General features: G+C 40.1%; 1 protein-coding gene across 1 annotated transcript in view; it reads right to left on the bottom strand.

Moving 5' to 3' along the window:
• The window catches only part of MTIF3 (mitochondrial translational initiation factor 3), a 280,029-nt gene that overhangs the window by 84,167 nt on the left and 174,866 nt on the right, over positions 1 to 20,996 (bottom strand). The window lies entirely within an intron of this gene.

The following is a 20,996-nucleotide window of genomic DNA, read 5'->3' as shown; positions in this document are numbered from 1 at the left end:
GATTGAAAGAATTGGTCAGAAGTTCACCTGCAAACTTTCAGCTCATAAAATCCAGATCGTGTAAGAAGTTATTCAAACTTTCTATCAAGTTCAGAGTAGCCCAGAGGCTCAGAGGAACAGGATCTAGTGGGCCATACAGACTAAGCCACTAGGCATCTTCACCTGGCAGAGGGATACCCAGGACATGAGCACACACTTAATCCTGAGAAGGGTCCCTTCTGCATCAAGCTTGCAATATACAGAAGTACAAGGGAATCAACAGAAAAAATTAGTCTGTTCTATGGTTATTAGTTTCCAGCTAGGCACATACATTTGGGTCACAAAAATAACATTTCGCATTTCTGTAAAGAACTGTTTAATACTGAAAAAAAACCCCAACCCAAACAAAACAAAACCAGCCTTGATTTTAACTGGTTTTGAGATTTAAAAAGCTAATAATTCCAATTTAATGAGCCAAGAGGCAGGCAAACCTTGTGGCCTTCATCTTGTCCTTTATGCAATCTGAAAATCAGGAATGCAGTCAAGAGCACAGTATGATTTTAATTCAAAGGAGACAACTTACTTTAAAAGCAGCAGACAAAGACAAGCAACACCATCAGTCATATGGGATGAGAACAGAGAAACAAAAAATAAAATCCCAGGCATCTACTCTGCCTCCACATATTGAGTGATTGTAAAAAAAAAAGGGGGGGGGGAAGAGCCCTGAAAGGTCATCCTAGCTCAACAATTTTAAGATGGAAAAGGTAAAACCATTCAGAGAACTGAGAAGCTACACTAGAAAGCTACTGAAATAATATAACATACTTTGGCTAAAAGGAGTAGTTTGCATACATTTCCCTTTATGAACTTCAGGAAGGGAAATATATGAACTTGGCTTTACTGCTCATTCATACAGACCGGTTTAATTGAACATGAGAGTTTCAATGAGATAAAATTCTGAACTGATAATTATTTTGTTTGAAAACATGTTGTGTTCCTTTAGCTTCAATCAATGCCTACTAATAAACTGAATAAATTTAAAGCTAACAGGGTTTACAATTAGTCTTGGGGTGTTTTTTCCTAAGTAAATGGCAATAAATCACTGTGCTTTTCTCATATGCATCAGAAGATGGATTTTCTTTTGGGTTTTGGATTTTTTTCGATGCTAGATTTGGATAACAGTTCATCTGCTGGGGCTCCAGCTGGCTGGAGACCCATGTTCTCCACTGCCCTCCTGACTCCCTTCAGACCTATGAATGCAGCTGAGGGGATGCTTTGGCTCAGAGATTCCCATTTAGCTGCAAACTGGGGGTCAAAGCATGCAAAGCATAGCTATAAAACTTTGTCCCAAATAATTATTGTAAACATTGGTACACAGCATGCTTAGGGTAAGAAAATACACAAACAAAACCAACAAACCCCACTAACAATTTCAAATGTTCAACTAAAAAAAACTTCCTAACAACCAGACCTGAAACCTCAGTCACTTTTACACTCCTTTCTCTCCCCATTCCCCCTCCAAAAATTCGGGAAAAGCAATGGAATAAGAATTATTATTCTGGGACAAACATTTCCACCTGAAAACATTAAGTACAGATACTTCAAAATACCTACACACTAGAGCTCTTATCTTTTATTTTTCTACAAAGAAGTCCTGAAAGCAAACAGATTTAGTACAAAGAAGGAACAAAAACATGAATGGTCTGTTTCTTGTTCTGTTTTCTTAGAAGTATATAATCCTTTTTGATTTTAAAAAAGTCTTAACCAGAGGACTTGTGCTACTTAAAGTTTGCACGCACTGCTGAATGCCCAACAAAATGAGAAGCCTTTTTTTGCAAGGTGGTTATAAATACTACCTGGAAGTTAACCAGGGTTTCTAGGATGCCTACTAGAAAACCTTATGGATAACTGTACAACTATTACTACATACGTATCCTAGGAGACCAAAGAGCTTTCGCATTTAAGAGCTTATTTCCCAGCCACCCTCTCGATACACATCTCATGCATTTATAAATAATACAAATAGCCATGAGAAAGGAGGACGTTGGTTTAATTTCAGCCAGAACATTCACTGACCTCTGCTTACTTCAGCATGAATGTTCCATTTTATTTCACTTCTCCTTCTTTTTTACCTTCTGATTACAAAGATGTCAGAATCTCATCCAATTCATGAAATGTGTTTTAAACTTGAATTTTACAACTGAGCAACACTAAATTTTTTTAATCCCCCAAAATTAATATACATATATGCAAATCACCAGAAAGAGCTTTTGTATTCATGCAAGTGAAATTTAGATTCCTGACCACAACACTTTCAAAAGCATCAGTCTGCTAAATATATCATATCAGCAAATCATATAATTTAGGAAAAACCCTCAGGAAGAGAAATGCAAAAAAAAAAAAAATTAAAAAAAAAAAAAAGCACAAAGCACCTAATTCAATTCACTTTACACTTTGGATTAGAATAGCCTGTGCATCTGAAACAAACCAACTCGAAAGCAACCACTTCTTGTTTGTAATTCACAGGGTCTAACCTGCAATTAAGCACTCAGTGCCCAGACTCTAAAGAATAGCATCTCTAAATGCCAAGCAGAGCTCTGGAAACACCCAGGTATGATTCCTTGGCAGCCAGCACCAAGAATCAGCTACAAAACCTGCAACACAGAGCACAACAGCCCCTTCCCTTCATCATGTTTTCAGTTTACATTTCTTACCCTTCCATTCCAGTGGAGGCGAGGAGGGAGTACAGCATACCTGCCCAACATCAAGGAAAGAAGAACCTACTGCTGTTCTCCTGGAGGAGGGAGTATCACATGACAACAGGGAACTTCAAGGAAAAAGGCTGTTAGCATGTCGGTATACACAAATTAATTCATGGGGGGGTAATTAAATCAGCACCAGCCCCTCCTATAACCGGTAAGCACCTCTCAGGGTTTGATTTACTTAAATAGTAAATTCATCTAATCACCTAACGTCGCATGAATACAAGTGAAGCCCTAATAGCTGTGGCTCAGTAAATACTAACCAGAGCAGAAGCGAGCGTAAAAGAACTGCAGGCACTCTCTTACACTGTGTCCTTTTCAAATCCTAAACCCAACACTAAAATTAACCGCAGGCTAAAATGTCGCCAGCAATTTCTCATGAACGCATAATGTGCTACTATATCTAGTTTTGTAAGCACACCCAGCAAGCATGTGCAGGTATCACACACAGAGGAACACTTACAATAACTCCACGTATACAATGACTTTACAACACACACAGGACATTACAAGTCTCTGTCATGCTCTCCACATGCTACGTGCTATGAATATTATGTAAAGCAACACAATGTTTGCAAGACAAACAATAGTTGGATTATATAATGTTATTTTTCTTTCCTCCCCCCTCTATTTAAGAAAACTCTGCTTTTTAAAAAAAAAAAACCAAAAACAAATGAAATGTTGAAACTCTTCTCAGCTGCACACACTTTCTGAAAAAGTCTCAGTTTCTGTACAGTTTTAAAATTTGGTATTTCAGTACTAGAGGGACAGTCAGTTCCGAAAGTTAGTTTTACATCCTGAAATTACTCTGCTTTTGTCAATTAAAAAATAAGAAAAAAAGTAGTTTTCTGTTTGTCTTTCAAAGTAACTAACTTCCTGGCTTTTTGAATACTAGATATATAATGCATATTTGCAGATTCACAAATTACAAACTACTGTCTTCCACAAAAGTCTCTATAAAGTGCAGTATATTGGATTTCAATAACTCCACTTTCAAACTGAATACTTAAATATTATTTTCCCACTATACTGGGCATAACACACATGACATGCAGGAGAGTCTATAACCAGCTACATGCAATAACCACCATATCCCTCCAGACACTATCCTCTCCCTTCATTTACCTAATCTGTGGATGAAAAAAAATCCTAAACCTAAAACCAACATCATAAATCAGCAGCAGGCAAGTATGATCCATCAGCAAAGGGTTCAGTCTGAGGTCTCGGTGGATGCTTCAGAAGACTTCAGGGTGGTCTTTATAGCACTCTGCACTTAAGAAAACATGATTGCAAAGTAGATTGCCCATCTGAAAAAGCACCAAAACTGTTTTTCTTGACTGTTCCTGGCATGGCATGGTCTTAAACAAACGGGCTTGGATAAACAGCACAATGAAGAGGACTGATGGCCTTCTTGTTCGCTGGAGAGCTGTGGCCTAGATGAGACATCACCCCTGCTGAGGTCACCAAACCAGTTAAATAATTTGTCTGATGAGAAGTGAGGCCCGTTCTGCTGCTTCCTATGAGATAAAACATGCGATGGTATTTCAAAGACCTAGAGGACACTATGGAAACTTTTGACCTCTATTAGAGACATTTCCAACAGCATTAAAATGATGATGTCAATGATATTCATGCTAGGCTAGGGGCGTTTTCTTTGGGTTTGAGTACTTGCCTGTAATATTCCATCTGGAGAATCAGTATAAACCAATACCAGCTACAACATTCCTCTGTCAACATACATACATGGGCTTCCTTTAGCATGCAACTGTCATTAATTAAAATAAAAGAAAGTCATGGCTGGAAACAGCATTTGCCAACATACCAAGATTTTTAACACAGGGATCTCAGCTCTGCTGTGAAATGATGTGGTGAAATGCCACACAGCAAAAAAGGAAGTAAAAGCAAAGCCCTCGTCCTGCCACAGAGAAGTAGCTCCTCAACCCAGCCCTACCACAACGAGGTTCCCTCTTGGACCCCCAGGCACCAGCACTGCTCTCACTACCAACGAAGGAGGAGGAGAACAGACAGGACCTGCTTGCTCAGTCAACAGGCTGAAACGCAATTCTTTATTTGAGCCCCAAAATTGCCTTCAGGAGCTTTGTCTTTAAAACACTTAAATGGCTGAAGGCAGCATGTTCTCCTATAGGTGATGAACCTATTCCCTCCATCAGCATGGGGTTTAATAGTCAGACTCTGCATTTTTTGCTGTGCTTTGCAGTAGGAAAATCAAAATTTTAAGATTTTATTTCAACTAAGCGTCCCACATGATTCCAATGAGCAGCTGAATAATGAGATTTTATTGTAAAGAAAGCAAAACTCACCATAAACCCCCATATTATATTAATCTCAAGAAAAATACAATTTCCAAAGGAAGAAGGAAACAACTTTTACTCTCATTAAAAAGTTGAGAAATGTGCACACCATCACTAAAATATAATTAATACACAGCCTTCAGAAGAGTCCAAAGGAGCAGTTTAATTAACCACCTGCTGATTACATAAATGACAAGAACATACAAAGGTAATGGCACCTTATAATTGAAAATGTCCTGTTTATTTAGCTGAGTAATTGTACTGGTTTATGTTGTGCATAACTATAAGGAAACACATTTCGAGCTTATGACATTTTTAACTTTGTAAGGTGTGACAGAACAACATTCTGCCCGTAATATAGTCACTGTATGCTCCACTTATATGAGGTTCTTGGGTAAAGGCATCAAAGTCGCTGACAACCACAAAGGTCTTAACCTTTATGAACTCTTTTGATGGGCTTCTTCCATGCCCTCTTCAAAAACACAGAAGAGCTGGGAGGAAAAAAAGACAATTTTATTGGTATGCCACGTCAAACAAATTATCGCTCACGTAGGGACTTAGTTTATATCTGTAGCTCTCCAACTTTCATACTAAGGGATCCTTTATAAGCCCCGTGAAATATTTCTGTTGACAATCTTGTAAACTCATTTTGCAATTTTTCACTCTCTTCCTTCACCTGGGAGAAGCTTCCTTTCAGCTGCTACATCCTTCATTACAGCTGAAGAGAAGCAGCTTTCTACCAAGGTAGAAAAACAAGGCAACAAAATCTGTGAAAAGCTCTTCCTTATTTTTTCCATTTGATTTTTCAGGGATACAGCTAAACTGAATTAACATTCCTTCTTGCGTTCACAAAACTCAAAATGCCTTTGTACTGCTACATTACAACCATCAGAATCTATCTGACTGAACACGAAGCAGAGCAACATCTGAATTTGTGAGCTGTCCATCTTCCTATCTAATGGACACGCTAAGAGCATTCATTTATACCTGCTTTGGGGCATACATAATTTATAGTAACAGACTGAAGAGATTCTTCAAGCACAGCAGTCTCCACTAGAAAGCTGATTGCCAGACTAAAAGACTTTCAGGGCTCAAAAAAATACCATAAAATGAACCTCTGCAGTCTGACACCACAGCAGCTGTGGTGTGTTAGGATGGATGCATCTGCCTTGTGCATCGGTGTCAGGATCTCTGGTCCCACTTGTCCCCCCACCAGCAGCCCTGGGATGACTTCAGTAACTTCATGGGGCATTGGCTCCCTACCCACCTGCTACAGAAAAAGCATTTCTTACCAGAAATTGTACCCTTAAGTGCCAATCCCAACACTATACAATGTATCTAGCTGAAGTGATTAGTTTGCTTGCACACATTAAATACACGTTTCTGCAATTTTGCATCCAACAGTTAAATCTTTACTTACTGGTATTAACTAGTCACGTTTACTGTTGCTGAGGGTTTCCTATGCTTAAGTGGTGTTTCTGATATTTACTCAGTCCATTGCAAATCATTACCAGGCCTACCTCACCGTGTTAGCTGCCTGTCAGTGTTGACACCAGGTACATAAACATCTCTTTAAAATGATAAAACCTCCCATTGCTTTTATGAACTATGGTTTATTTACCAATTAGTTGAGGAAAGAGGGCTTTTTGAATAAATACCATAAAGCAGTCTCTAATTATTTTTATAACTTTAAAAAAAGTCTTTCTAGTTTTCATGTATTAACTCTTTTAAAGCATTCACATCAGAAACCAGCAGGTACCTCCTGTGCACCATACTTCAGCAACAGCACCTTTGGGCTTCTGGCTAATACTCCCTGATGTATCCTTCCTCGAAGAACCCTTAGGCATCTTACCACAGGACTGAACACAGAGTTGTTTTCCAACAGTTAATCATAATGAGTCCTGCATGTTTCCAGGATGCATTCATCCTGTAAATAGTTTAGATGTTCTGGTTCTAAACGTTATGGAGAATATATTTCTTAAACTGTGAGATATCATTCAACTGTCTGCAGCTCCCAAAATGACTTGGACTGCTCAATATTGCTGACTCATTTATAACATTTACTACTGCAATAAACTTTATCAATAATACTCACTTTCTTCCATGCCACTAATATATTTTGAAAGAAAATCCTGCTGAACGACTTCTTAAAAGAACTCCACTTACTCATGATACATAGTCCAAATAATTGCACGTAAATTTTCTGAAGTGGTCTTACCTGCAGTAAGAGCACATCCATAGCACACACGTTTCACATACTAGGTTAACTAGTCAACAAGCAATAGGAAAGAAACTAGCACACAGCTAGAGAAAGGCTTAAGCATACAAATACTTGCTACAAGTGTCAGGTCCCACTGGCGAAGTTCTCAAAGGTAAGTGACATTTATGTGACTCATCAAAAGTCACCTGGAATGTGGGACAGGGAAAGATGAACAGGGAGACCTCAGTAGGACAGAAGACTGAATTTTTCACTTGACTGAATTTTTTTTTTCCCACAAAATTGCAGAACTTGTCATTGAAGAGAGCACATATATCAGATCTTGGAGATCACCTTCCTCGAAACCTGCCTGCAGGAATCCCGTACTGCTCAAATTTGCCTCTTTTTAAATGGGTTAAATGCTGCCTATTTTCCCCATACTGATTGATAAGCAGATTATTTTTTTCCTTTATGACACCATTCTCCCATGTTTTAGAGCCATTCTGGTCTGCAGCTTGTTTATGAAACTGGCCCTTCCCATCTCCCCAGGCAGCCCAGAGGGACAGGCAACAGCTGGATGGCCTCCCTCCTACCTCCCGGTGAGCTCTGAGACCACTCCTATGGAGACACAGGACGAATAGGAGGAGGTAAGTTATTAAGTGATCAAAATACATATAGAAAAATAAATTATTTTTAATATTGCATGGGGAAGTAAGTATTTTGTTACTTCCACCTTCTAGATTAATTTCTGCTTCCATTAGGTCACGGCACAGTGAAGTAATTTAAATCAAGGGATTTACAGCACTCTGAATTAGTTTAATAATGCTAAAGTTTACTGTATATATTCAAGTACTTAACTTAGAAGAGCTATCTCTTTTCACTGTTTTATCAAATTAGTTTAAAAATCTAATGTATTTCATTACCATTCCTGGTAGAGAACCTTATTTAAATTTTACAAGAACAATGAAAGTAAACAGTTCCATTTCATGTTTAAATACAACTTCAATCTTTAAACTCAAAAGTATCCATTTAAATAATGCTTATTGCTACAGAATTAAGTTCTTTCAGTGCAGCAATACTGCTTTTTTGCCTTTGTGCCTTCCCTGCCACCAAAGAAGGCTTATGTTTGATTTCTACCACTGCACCGCCCTTCCATCCACTGTTATTTCACCACAGAACGTAATTTTCAGAGTGGCTGAGTCTTGCCTTGACTTTAAAAGATCACTGCCAAAAATCTCATCACTGCAAAACCTTCTTTGCCTTCTCAAAATCAGGATGAATAAAAAATAAAGTACTTTTGGAAGTGTTTTTCAGGTTTCCCTGCACATCAGCAGCTCAACGACCTGAAGACCAATGCCTCTGCACAGGACCTGCTTTCATACAGTACACTCAAATTCTTCAATGCAGCAGCTCAAGTGATATTTGTTATCTTTTAGCAAATACCTGCTACTGACTGTTGGCATTGCCTTCAGGGTGGCTTTCACTAGCACTATCTCATTTTGGGTTTCAACAAAGCAGGAAAACACAGGTGCACAGCTTCCAGGGCTCAGCCAAGGTAACTTCTAGCTTACAAAGCCAGAATTTCTTACACCATCTCTACTCACATCATGGTGAGAGCGTTATTTTTACAATGTCTTAAGTTTGTGCTTTACCTGTTTTTAATGAATAAAAGAAAAAAGAAAACTATTCAAACAGAATATGGAGACTATCTGCCACAAAACTGAGCAGGCAAACAACCTTAGAGTTCCTTAATGACACCAAATATCCTTAAACTCAATTTTCTGAATTGAGAGGAATCCACCCCACTGCTACATTCCCCTAGTAAATTCTTACACAAGAATTATATTAGGAATAGAGGACAAATTTACTTCTTTGCATGTCAAAGTCTGCATTCAGTTTGTAGCTTTATAAACTCCAGAACTGTTAAATACACGTAAACCTCTTAAATAAATAAATAAGGCACAGTGAAAATTTTTCTTCCAGAATTATCTTCCAGTGTAACTAGCATGGTACATCTCCTTCACTGCAATATTATGTTGTGGTACTAACTCAAAAGTTCAAACCGTTTTCATTTCTTTATTACTAGTAGCAATCTCAAAAATGCTGCCATTAGTAGTAAATCTACATGAAGTCGCACTCCTCTGCTGCATTTTGTGCATAGCAATCAGTTCATAACGCAATCTTGTGTTGTTTAAAATTCAGTTTATTCTTCAATCACTCAGCTAGTCTGACTCTAATTTATTATATTTTCTGGTACATTTGATTTTGGATATTATGACATCCTTGGTCATGCCATTAGAGAGAAAACATAAAACGGTGAGGATGCCTAGGGACAGCTGAGAGTAAGATAGCAACAGCCTGGAAAATTAACAGTACCTCTGTCTCTGTGCTCAGCTAGACCTCTCCTGCATCAGTGCTAAAAAAAATCAGGCAGTATTTCTTCAATATAGACCTGACATCCAGGAATAGCCTCAGAGGCAACATAAAAGCTCAGCTAGTGCAGTGGGCAGCTTGGGTGGCTGGGAGGACAGCTGGCAGCCTCTGAGCCTGCTGGGGCAGCTGAGTGGCAGAAGAAATGAAACACCAGCCCTGCTGCTGCTTGGAGCTTGCCAAAGAAACCAGTGCTGTTCTAAATGCCACTGATATACTACATACATTGATTATTTTTTTTTTAGCATTGCATTGTCTCAGTCCTAGCTACCATTTCTTTCTCCCAGTACCCACGGTGAAATGAGAAGCCTTCTCAGAGCACTTTTCTTGAGAACCCTGGCAGAAGGGAGGGCTTCACCTCCCTCTCTGGCTTGGTGACTGACTACATTAACCTTCAAGGCTTGCTGCCAGCCCCACCTGCTTACTCAGGTGTTTGCCAGCAGGAGAAACTCTAACTGCACTGATTCGTCCTTCGAAGATGCATCCTCTTTTGCTTAATTCTTACTTCCCCCTACTATATTTGGTGTTTGAACTCCTGCACCCAGCAGATGCACGGGTGATCCTGATGGAGAAACATCAGGCTACTGTATTCACATCTGACCTTCTTCTCTACAACAGTTTCTGACAACTTTGGACATGAACAAACCTTGTGTGTCTGCATGGTTTGCTCTGTCCCAAGAAAATTCCACACTGGATTTTGAAAAAATTTGGATTTCCCTTCTTTTGTCTGTTCTTCAGAAAGCCTGAATACAGTTTCCCAAAACAATACCCAAGAGTGAACGCTTTGCAGGGAAAACCAGGCAAAAACCAAGGAAAACCCATGAGAGGCTGGCAGCACTGGGAAGAACCCAGAGTGGGAGAAAACCTGGTGGGACCAAAATGCTGTACTGATCATTTTGTCCTCCAGGAAAAACAGCTGAATACTTTTCTTCTAGTGGATAATAAAGTTTTTGCTTGTCTAAGTTGTCCTGTAGCTCAAACAGTATTGCCAGGTTTTTCTACACCTCATCAGCAGTAAGGACTTTACTAATGATGTAGTTGCTGCAACTGTTCCAATTATTTAAAAACACAACTTCAAAAATTACGTGTTGCAATGTTAAAACATGATGATTCAGGTTGCAAGCTTATAAAATTAAGAAATGCCACTTTTTAGCTTACCCACCACCTTTCAGCTTTCCCCACCCCTCTTGAGCCTGTGTTGCAACTCGCTGGTTTCTGTCCAGAAGCTTTTTCCCCAGCAGCCCAGCCCCGCAGAAGGGGCAGGCACAAAAGGGAGTAGCATGAGGGATGCACAAGCACATTTCCAACTTTAGGTTGCTTGATTTCACATTAAAACCCCATTGAAAGAAAGTTATTGGTGCATAAGAAATATGGAGTATAATTTTAGCTTGTGAAGTCTGATGGAGTCAGGGCGAATGAGATAAGGTCACATTTAGGTGGGATGGAGCACTGGGACTGAGGGGCTATTTCCTCTTGTTAAGTGCTGTCCCATGCCCAGCACCATGGAATATCACTGCCACAATGAGAGAAAAGAGCTTCTCTCATTTTGGTGCACGTGTACAAGGAAAACATAGCAACCAAGTTCTTTAAAAGCTCCTGAGAACTTCCACTCTAACCATTTTCTCTTCTCAGTCCCCTGTGCTCTCAAGCAACTTGTCTATGCTTATGATGTGAATCAATGCACGAACTCTGGTGTCTCCTGCACCTGTTCTCATTACCTTATGCTGGAAACAAACCATGAATTGAGACCAGAGACCTGATTTCACTTCCCAGTGTGCAGAAAATAATCAACAATAATTGATGTCAGTCGGCTTCACTTGGGGCACTGACTTGGGCTCACAACGGAGACTTACAGCACGCAGCAAGAAAAGGAGGATTTGTATTTTAAATGATTTGATAATCTGAAAAAATCCCTCAATAAATAAAGGAAGTTTACAGATAATCGTATTAAAGATTAGAGTTGTTCTAAAACAATGCAGAATGTATTTGAGAACATCTGGGAAGAAAGATGGCAGTTCTAAACACAAAACCTTGGGGGGAAATATTTTTCCTCCTCAAACAGAAAACAGCAATTCACTTTATTAAATCCTAATCCTCTTCAATTCATGTTAAGGCAGGACATTTTTTCCACTGAAGAGTTTTATCAATCTATTTATATACAATTTTATAAATAAATATTTAAATATATTTAAATACATTTTTGATATGTAATTACTTAATTAATCAATTATTACTATTTCTTCCATTTCATTTCAAATTTGAGAAGCAGGCTGATTTCAAGTCGGACATCTAAGTAAAATTTATAATTTAATAAAGACAGAACTTAAGCTCTGCAGTAAATATATTCTGATAGCAAAAGCAATCCGATGTCTTTTTATATGCATGTATTCATCAGCTGGAAAACTAAAAAAATAACTCATTCTACCTTATAAATGTTATTAATTTTCTATCCCTTATTCACTGCTTTCCAAATCCTTGTTGTGGGGATTTATGTGAAAATCCCTCCAACAAAACACATACATTGTTCATGACATTGTCTATAATCAATGGTGGTAATCAATAATATTTATACCTATCTATTTAAACAACACATCATTCAACCTCCTCACTGCTATAACTACTGACAGCACCAGAAGAATAAAATTACTCCATAACCAAGAAGTAAAAGCAAAAACTACAGACTTGAACAGTAAGTAAGTTGGTAAAAACATACTGCATTGGATTTCTGTAATGTTTTCACCCTCTGTAATTCAACTTAATTCCTCCATTAAAAAAATGCTTAATATTAGAGCTAAATTTAGAAGTTTTTCAAAATTAAGATCTGAAAAGAAAAGAGAGAAAAAAATGTTGAAAAAACCAGTAAGTACAGGGTTTGTTCTTTTCCTTTTCATTTTGCTTTATTTACTTACATATAGAAATTAATTTTATGCATATACATATATGCAAAGTAAGTTAAAGGACAAGTAGAATGCTAACTAGATTTGTACCAGCAGCAATTCAGCCCTAGCAAAGAAAGCCTACGAGGCATACCTTGCTGTATCCAAATCATCACAAGTGTAGTGAACTCAGTGACTTCCCCATAAGCAGAAGTAGGCAGAAGGACTCCTACACCCACAACTGCAGACTGAATCGTACAGTCAAGCTGTAGGGATAGCTACATAGGACTCAACATGTGACACCTCACCTCAAATATAGCATATATAGGATAACAACTGCTTCTAACATATTTGGGTGCTTTGGAACAAAGTCCCTTCAACTTGTACCTAAAGACAAATGATACTTGTTGTGAAATCTGTATGGTTCTGATCATTTTTAGGAGATAACATGTCAAGCTGTACCCAACATTTTTTCTTCAAGTATCTTCCACTTCATAATGGCATGAGTCTTGGTTATGAACAGTTCCTGGCTCCTCAGCTTTCCAAACTTTACAAAATACAACTTACGCTTCTGCAGCATTTCTCTAGTTGATGGCGCACAACCCTTACTGCAGGAGAAAGAACTGTAAGAGTTTCATTTCACACTCTGGTAACCCAAAAGTCTGCATTACAGCTCACTTTAGTGTTAATTTTCCCACAGATTCTCTTTTTCTGCTTAATTGGTAAGACAGCTCAGGTCAAGTGCACAGACAAGCTGTGCTGCTGATTCTCCTTTTACCATCACTGAATCACCTTCACCTTTGCTTCACTGGAAAGTTATTTTCCCTGCAGAAAGCAGGAGAGCCACAGTCAATAGATAAGTCAGCAGTTATCACTCAGAATGGATTTCAAAGCGGAGAAAAAAGCTCCGCATACAACTAAACCTGCAAGTATTATTTATGCAGGATCATGCCTGCACTGCACAAATACACCATGGCAGGTATATTTGCTGCTGTACATGCAATGAAGCCTAATGCAGCTTGTGTCACTTCCAGCCATGGACAAATACGTACCAGAAGCTATAGAATATGAAAGTATTAGTGCTGAATAGACATGCTGAGCTGTCTCCCAGATAACAGGGATGAAGAGTGGTTATTTTGCCAGAAAAGTAGATACCTCTTTTCATTGGTAATTTGAAGACTACATACATCTGGTGGTTGTCACGGAATTCTTACAAAGCTTTGTAATGTGTATGTATAACTCTAACTTACATACCTTTTCAAGATATTCACATGAAATGCAGGACAGATCCACAAGTATACAAACATATCTGTATTTTTAGCCTAATATAACCTGGATGAGATTAGCTTTAACTTTAGCATTTAAAAGGAATTAAAATAGTTAAGAAGCAAATCTATATTCCAAAGGCATTCAATACTGAACAAACAGCATTTTATAATGGTTTAGTATAAGGCAGAAAACCCTGTGATTTTTAAAGATTCAGTCTTCATTAGAAGCAGTAATGACAGCTTAGTAATGAACTACTTGTAAAAACAGTCCAGAAATTGACTTCTACTAATTCTTAATTAACATAAATGCAAGAACATGCAAAGACACAGAATTATTTTACTAATTCACTGGGTGAGCCTTCATTAGTTTCTGTCAGCAACAATAAATCGCTGAGAAAACCCCTTTAGAGCAAACAAAATATAAAGACAGGAAGAAGAGGCCGAACAGAAGGAAATCTTCATGAACCTGCTCCAGGAGAAGCACGACTGAAAAAGGTTTTTGAAAAGTTCAAAAAAAAGGGTTACTTCAATGAACAGTTGGAGCAGCCCCACAGAGCAGCTGGGGTTTGGATGACTGCTACAGTGCACACGTACTATACCAAAGGTACAGTTATACCTATACTATCAGAATGGGGTTTATAGAAACGTCTTCGAACATGACCAGAAATTTTATACAACAAATCAGAATCTATGTGGTCTTGTAATGTATCGATCAACTTTCATTTGCAGTTATTTCAGTCTGGTTACAAAGAAATTTTGAACAATTTGACTAAAAAAAATACAATGGAAGATGATGATGATATGGAGCAGGGAAATAAATCTAATAAAAAGAAGCAAAAATGCATGGAGGGTGGACTATTGGCAAATAAATGCATTAACTCGGAAGTTACAATAAGGTATCCTCTGCATGCAGTGGCAATAGCTGTTGCTGTTTTTCTATAAGCTCCAAACATGTAGAAGCAGCTTCATATGGTCCACATGTAAGTACCTAATTTATTGCAAATATTCAGTACACTGCCCATGAGGCACATACAGATACTAACATCTCTAGTGTCCTCCCTGAAATGTGATTTGTTCTAGATGTAGGCTACCCATCATCCAGATGACAGGTAGATGAAGACTGAAGCACGTAGTAGAGTTGTTAATGCTACTCTGCAAATTGTGTTCCTTGGAAGGGAAAGTCACCCTCTTCTACACCAAGTAAATCCAGTGATAAGATGGACTCGGAGAGCACTGTTCTACTCATACTGTTACTGCAGATGGTGGAAAAACTAACTGTGTCAAAGTCAAACCATGATTAGCTTAAGAGCCTTGTGGGGGTTATGCTTTTTCTCAACAAGAAACAACAGCATTGTTGTTTTGGTGGTGTGGCAGGTAGCAGTGTCAATTAGAAATTATTTTGATGACATCACTATATCTGCAGAAACCCCCAGTACAGCTGTATTCTACTGCCACAAAAATACATTGCTGATAGAACCTCTTACATCTCAGGACTAACACAAGGTACACAGAAAAAAGTGCATTCGTGTTACGACAAAGTAAAATGCATCAACAAAGAAGGCTTGCTGATACCAGCCAAGCTATTTTTTGTAAACGAAGAATTTGTTCAGGAATGCTAACCAAAATTTGGTAGCCAAAAAATCACAGCATGCCTAGATTCTGAAACGTTGCTTTGCGTCAGAAAAAAAGCCCATGGGTTGGTGCTTTCAAAGCAAACACAACATTCCTGTGGCAGAACATGATAGCTTATCCGAGTACAATATAGCATCCACTGAAAACCGCTTTCCATGAACTGGTTTCATTACACAAGTCAGTGATGCTTTTCTTTCATCTGTTAGTTTTGCTTGAATTTCCATTTGCTTCTGCTGTGCCAAAAACCTCTGCTGCACCAGCTTCCTTTTTCCTATGTATGAACTCAGAAATGAGGACTAGCGCCCATCTGAAGAACAAAGAAAGACTCAGGAAGGTCAGAGCTTAAAATCCTCCATCACTAGTATACTTTGGCCGTTCAGGGACAAAATTTTGACACTGAATTGAGAGGGTTGTCTGTGGAGGAGAGCTAGGATTCAAGTAAAAATTGCACGTAAAGGAAAAAAAAAACAAAAACATGATCAGTACAACTTCAAGAGTTGATAGAAGTGTCAATGTGGAGGAGCACTGACTTGAACCCAATAATAAACTGTGTTTATTCACAGTTGTTTTCTAACCAGTCAGCCCCCAGGGATGCACAACGCCGGCATCCTGACAGCTTCCACTGGGTTCGTGTGACTACTTTGGAGATGAACACGAGAACATGCAGTGGCAGTGCTGTCTCAGGGGTTGGGGTGGGGAGAACAGCCCGTAGCACGCTTCAACATCACTCCCACTGCAAAGAACATACCAATGCAGAAGTAAACAGGGCAGCTTGCTGCTTATTTTTCCCCACTGTGCTGAACAACATTTGACAGCACTACACCACTCCAGGCAAGCTGATCCAAAAGCCCCACTTTTCCTTTCTACAACTACTGGGATCCTCCCTTTGTCCAGACACTTTTGGGTTCTCCTTTAAAATGCACCACTGATGCTTCTGCTCTGTTGCTAGAAACATTCTGGTAGGAACAAGACAAATAAGTCATCTTCTTCATGATCTAAAACTGCCTATCACTATCATTTACAACATTTTAAAAACAGATCACTTCATATATTGCATTTACTCCTTCATCAAATTGCATTTTGCTCTACAAACAAGCGTTCTTCATAAAAATTCTGTACACTCCATCAAACAGTGGCTAAGCATGACAAATCTCCGCAATGAAATATAAAACCACAGTCTTCTCTTTGGAATGAAGGAAAAGCAGCCAGGCAAAATGCAATACCTATCACTCCATCCCAAAGTAAACCAACTCTGCCTGAGTAAAAATTAATTTCCATAAAATACTGAGCTGACACCTTTATAGCCTCACAATTACTTTCCTACCCGATTTGGGCTGCTTTGCTGTGAGGATAGAAAGAAAATTCTAGACATTCTTAATGAAATACCTCAAACCCAGAGCAACACCACAACTTGCTTAATTAAAACAAAAGTGATGCTGCAAATATTGAGCTACGTCACCCCACAGCAGCATTTTTTAAAATAAAAATAGTTCCCACTAGTTGAGTGGGAAATTGCAGAAATGGAGAACAATTAAACTCTTACATGTTCACAAGTTACCTGATTTTGTTTAAGACAACTGCATACTTAACTTTTCTTTCACCATCTAGTGCACAGCTCAGTGTGAGAGACTCGGCAAGCCCCCTCTTCTTCCAGCCCTCAAATTACTTGTAAAAATAACATCAATTGAAATAAGCACCTATGAGGACATAAAGGATTGACATCTACGCAAATTTATACCACTGAAAATACTTTAGAAATGAGAGATGCCTGTGGTTGTGACAAAGCACATTTGCAAGGATGAAGTTAGCTGAGGTAGAGCACTGTTACCCCCTGTAACGCAGCAGCAGGATCGGAGGATCTCTATACATGCCAGTAGCAGACATCAGCTATCTACATTATTTCATGCAGAATGAAATAATGAAAACAGTCAGTATGAAAGCACATGACAGGTTTATCCCATGAACTTTGCAAACATAAATCCTGACCCTGAAAACATTTACATGCAGGCTTAACATTAAGTCTAAGAACAGACCCACTAATTCAAAAAAAATACTTAGGTGTTTAAAATTAAACATATGTAAGCGCAAACATCTAAAGAATTTGGGCCAAAAAACCCAAAAAGCACGCACCATAATACTACTATTTTCCAATGCTCCATAAACTTTATGACCCAACAATTACATAATTTAATACCAATATTTAAAAGAACTTTCATCTTTGAAGGGCACTACAATTTCTAAACAACAAACTCCACTGACCTAATAAAGCAATTAAGCAGCACGCAATTCAATAGTGTCACATTAAAATTGCTTCTGCAAACCAAATCAACCAAGAATTTTCAAATATCAGAGACAAGACAAGACACTGGGGCAACCAGTTTCTTCTGTTGCCTTATACCAGGGAGCCTTTTAACACTAAATGAATGCCGTTCTTATCGGTTGCAGCTTTTAACATCTCACAGCTCTTTAAACAAGCAGCATCTTGCTGATCTGTGACATCAATTTATATTAATCCAATGTCTAGTACACATCATATGTTACTTTGATATTGTTGGTATCACTTCTTTGCAGCTGCTTTCAACTATATTAAGATATTTTTCAAGAGCACAGAAGAATGGGGAAGAAAAAAGAGGGATATTTTGAAGTATTTTCAAGTAGACAGTTTGTGCTGGGTTTGGCTCGGAGAGTTAATTTTCTTCATGGCAGCTACCAGGAACTATGCTTTGCATTTGTGCTGAGAACAGTGTTGACAACACAGGGATGTTTTCATTACTGCTGATCAGTTCTTACATAGTCAAGGCCTTTTCTGCTTTTCACATCACCCCACCAGCGAGGGGGCTGCGGGTGCACATGAAGCTGGGAGGGAATATAGGCACAAAAGTGAACCCAGTGGACCAAAGGGATATCTAAGGCCGTATGGCATTGTGCTCAGCGTATAATCTGGGGAAAGGAGGAGGAAGGGGACACACACATACACACATTCAGAGTGATAGTGTTTGTCTTCCCAAATAATCATTGCACATGATGGAGCTCTGCTTTCCTGGAGATGGCTGAAACACCTGCCTGCCGATGGAAAGTAGTGAATGAATTCCTTGTTTTGCTTTGTTTGCACACACGGCTTCTGCTTTACCTACTGAATTGCCTTTATCCCAACCCATGAGTTTTCTCACTTTTACTCTTCCAATTCACTCACTTATCCCCCTGGGGAGGATAAGCGGGCAGCTGTGTGCTGTTTACCTGCCAACTGCGGTTAAACCAGGACAGAGTCTTAACTAGAAGCTAACAAACTTCTGGTGGGTTTTAGTGATACAGGCACGTAAATATACACCAAGATCAGGACTGACAGGCTGTTTGGTGCAGGCAAAGCCTTACAAAAATCTAAGTTTCACCAAGGTCATCAGTGCTTCCATGTGAGCAGACTCCAAACAAATGCCAAAGACTGCAACGTCAAAGCAAACATTTTTGTAGTTACACATGACAGGTTTTAGCAAGCTTATTTTTAACCCAACCTAACTGTCTGAGGAGAACAGTACTTTTCCACCCAATAACCAGCTTACATTCCTCTTGCAAAGTTTCATTCCTAAAATGTGGCTCTTCTTTTTTTTTTAAAAAAAAATTCTTTTAAATAGAATATTTGAGTACTGTGTAAGGAAATCACATCATGTTTGTAAATCTCTGACCTGAGTCCAAGGCCCTGGGCTATTTCCTGCTGAAGTTACTAGGCAGAGCTAACGGTCAGTAAAGTTAGAAACTCAGTGCTGAAAACGCTCATTATAAAATTATGCTTTCTTCTTCCCCCCAGCATCCATAGATTTTAGAATTGTAATAACACAAGCACTTTAAAACATAACATTACATACTTTTTTATAAAAAATAAAAATCTAATTGGGCACAATGGTGTTCTTCGCAGCCTGCTGAACTTGGAGTTAATAATTTCATATTGCATTTTGTTCAGGAAAAAGCATTCCTCCCTCGGTGAGCGGATCATTTAAAAATAAAAAGTAAATTATAAAGGACCCTATTAAGTCTTACAGTTCTAGCAAGTACGCTGATAAAGTCAGGGCAGCATATGGTACCAACATGTTTATTTTCCAAGTGGTAAGGGCACTAACCAAAACCATCTGATGTTTCTTCCTAAGCCTCCTTGATCTGCTGCTGGATTGCAGCTTAGAATAAAGCATCACGAAGCCAAAAGGAACTGGGTAGAGGAATGAAAACAAACCAGTAATTCGAAGTGTTTATTTAATGGGAGCCTAGCTCAGAACAGTTTCTCTTTTGAACAGAAGCTCAGATGCATTTACGATTCCAAATTTATTTCCAGACTATCAAAGGCACCCCAAAGCTAATCCCTAACAGACAGTTTGCGCTTTCCACAGAGACACAAACCCAAACCCACGATATCACGTAATTAAAAAAGGAATTAAAGGAAGCTCAGAAGTACTTAATAGTGGATTTATACAGAAGCAAACAAATCAGCGCTGTGCATTAGGAACACGGTAAGAAAAGTCACAAGGGACTGTCAGATTTGTCAGCACCGCAGCTCCAGCAGCTGCCTTCTCCATAGTTGACCGAGTACTAATATTCTGTCAAGAGCAATGACAATTTTAAAGTATGCCTCGCTGAAGTTTAAAAAACACGTGATGTTTGAGTTTTTAAATCACGTTTCCCATGCGGAGAGCTAGGAAATAGGTGAAAAAGCGGGGAGGCAGGGTCAGAGCGGCGAGAACTAGAGTCACCGCTCTGAAACAGCGGCCAAACCCACCGGCTTCGGGGACGTTTCGCACGCAGCTCCGAGTCCCTCTGGCGCAGCTGTAAAACACACAACCTGAAACCGGCCCCTGCAGCGGGGGGTTCGCCCGCAGCTGTTCTCCTGCCTCCCCCGCACCCGCCCACCCCCCGAGCCCTGCTCGGGCAGCGGCGCCCTCCCCGCAGCCCCCGAGAGCGGAGCCAGGGACCCCGACCCCCCGCGATGCCGAGATGGGGGGGTCCTCGGGGAGGGGGGGCCCCGCTCTCCCCGCGCGGGGCTTGCGGGAACGGGATCCCGAATTGGGAAGGGGTGGGGGGGACACGCTGCCACCGCCCCCCACACACCAGCCGGGCTCTGAGGACCGGGGGGGGACCCCGCACCTCGGCTGCCGAACGAGGGGGACTCCGCACCTCACCGGGACTCTCCCAGCGGAGGGAACCCTTCCCGGAGCCCCGCGCCTCGGCTCCCGAATCGGGGGGTCCCAAGCCTCGGATCCCCAACACGGAGGGGTACTCACGCCTCGGCTCCCCAATACCGGGGGTCCCCGCCCCTCGGATCCCCAAGAGGGAGGGTCCCAAGCCTCGACTCCCAAATCGGGGGGTCCCAAGCCTCGGCTCCCCAACACGAGGGGGTCCTCACGCCTCGGCTCCCCAGTACCGGGAGTCCCCGTGCCTCAGCTCCCCAAGACGGGGTGTCCCAAGCCTCGGCTCCCCATTACGGGGGGTCCCGCCCCGTCCCGCGCTCGCTGCCCCGCGGCCGCGGAGCGTCACTCACCGCCGGCTCCGCGCTCGCC

This window comes from Phaenicophaeus curvirostris, chromosome 1 (assembly GCF_032191515.1).
Source record: "Phaenicophaeus curvirostris isolate KB17595 chromosome 1, BPBGC_Pcur_1.0, whole genome shotgun sequence".
NCBI classification, from domain to species: domain Eukaryota; kingdom Metazoa; phylum Chordata; class Aves; order Cuculiformes; family Cuculidae; genus Phaenicophaeus; species Phaenicophaeus curvirostris.
This window is presented reverse-complemented; position numbering and strand designations above follow the sequence as displayed.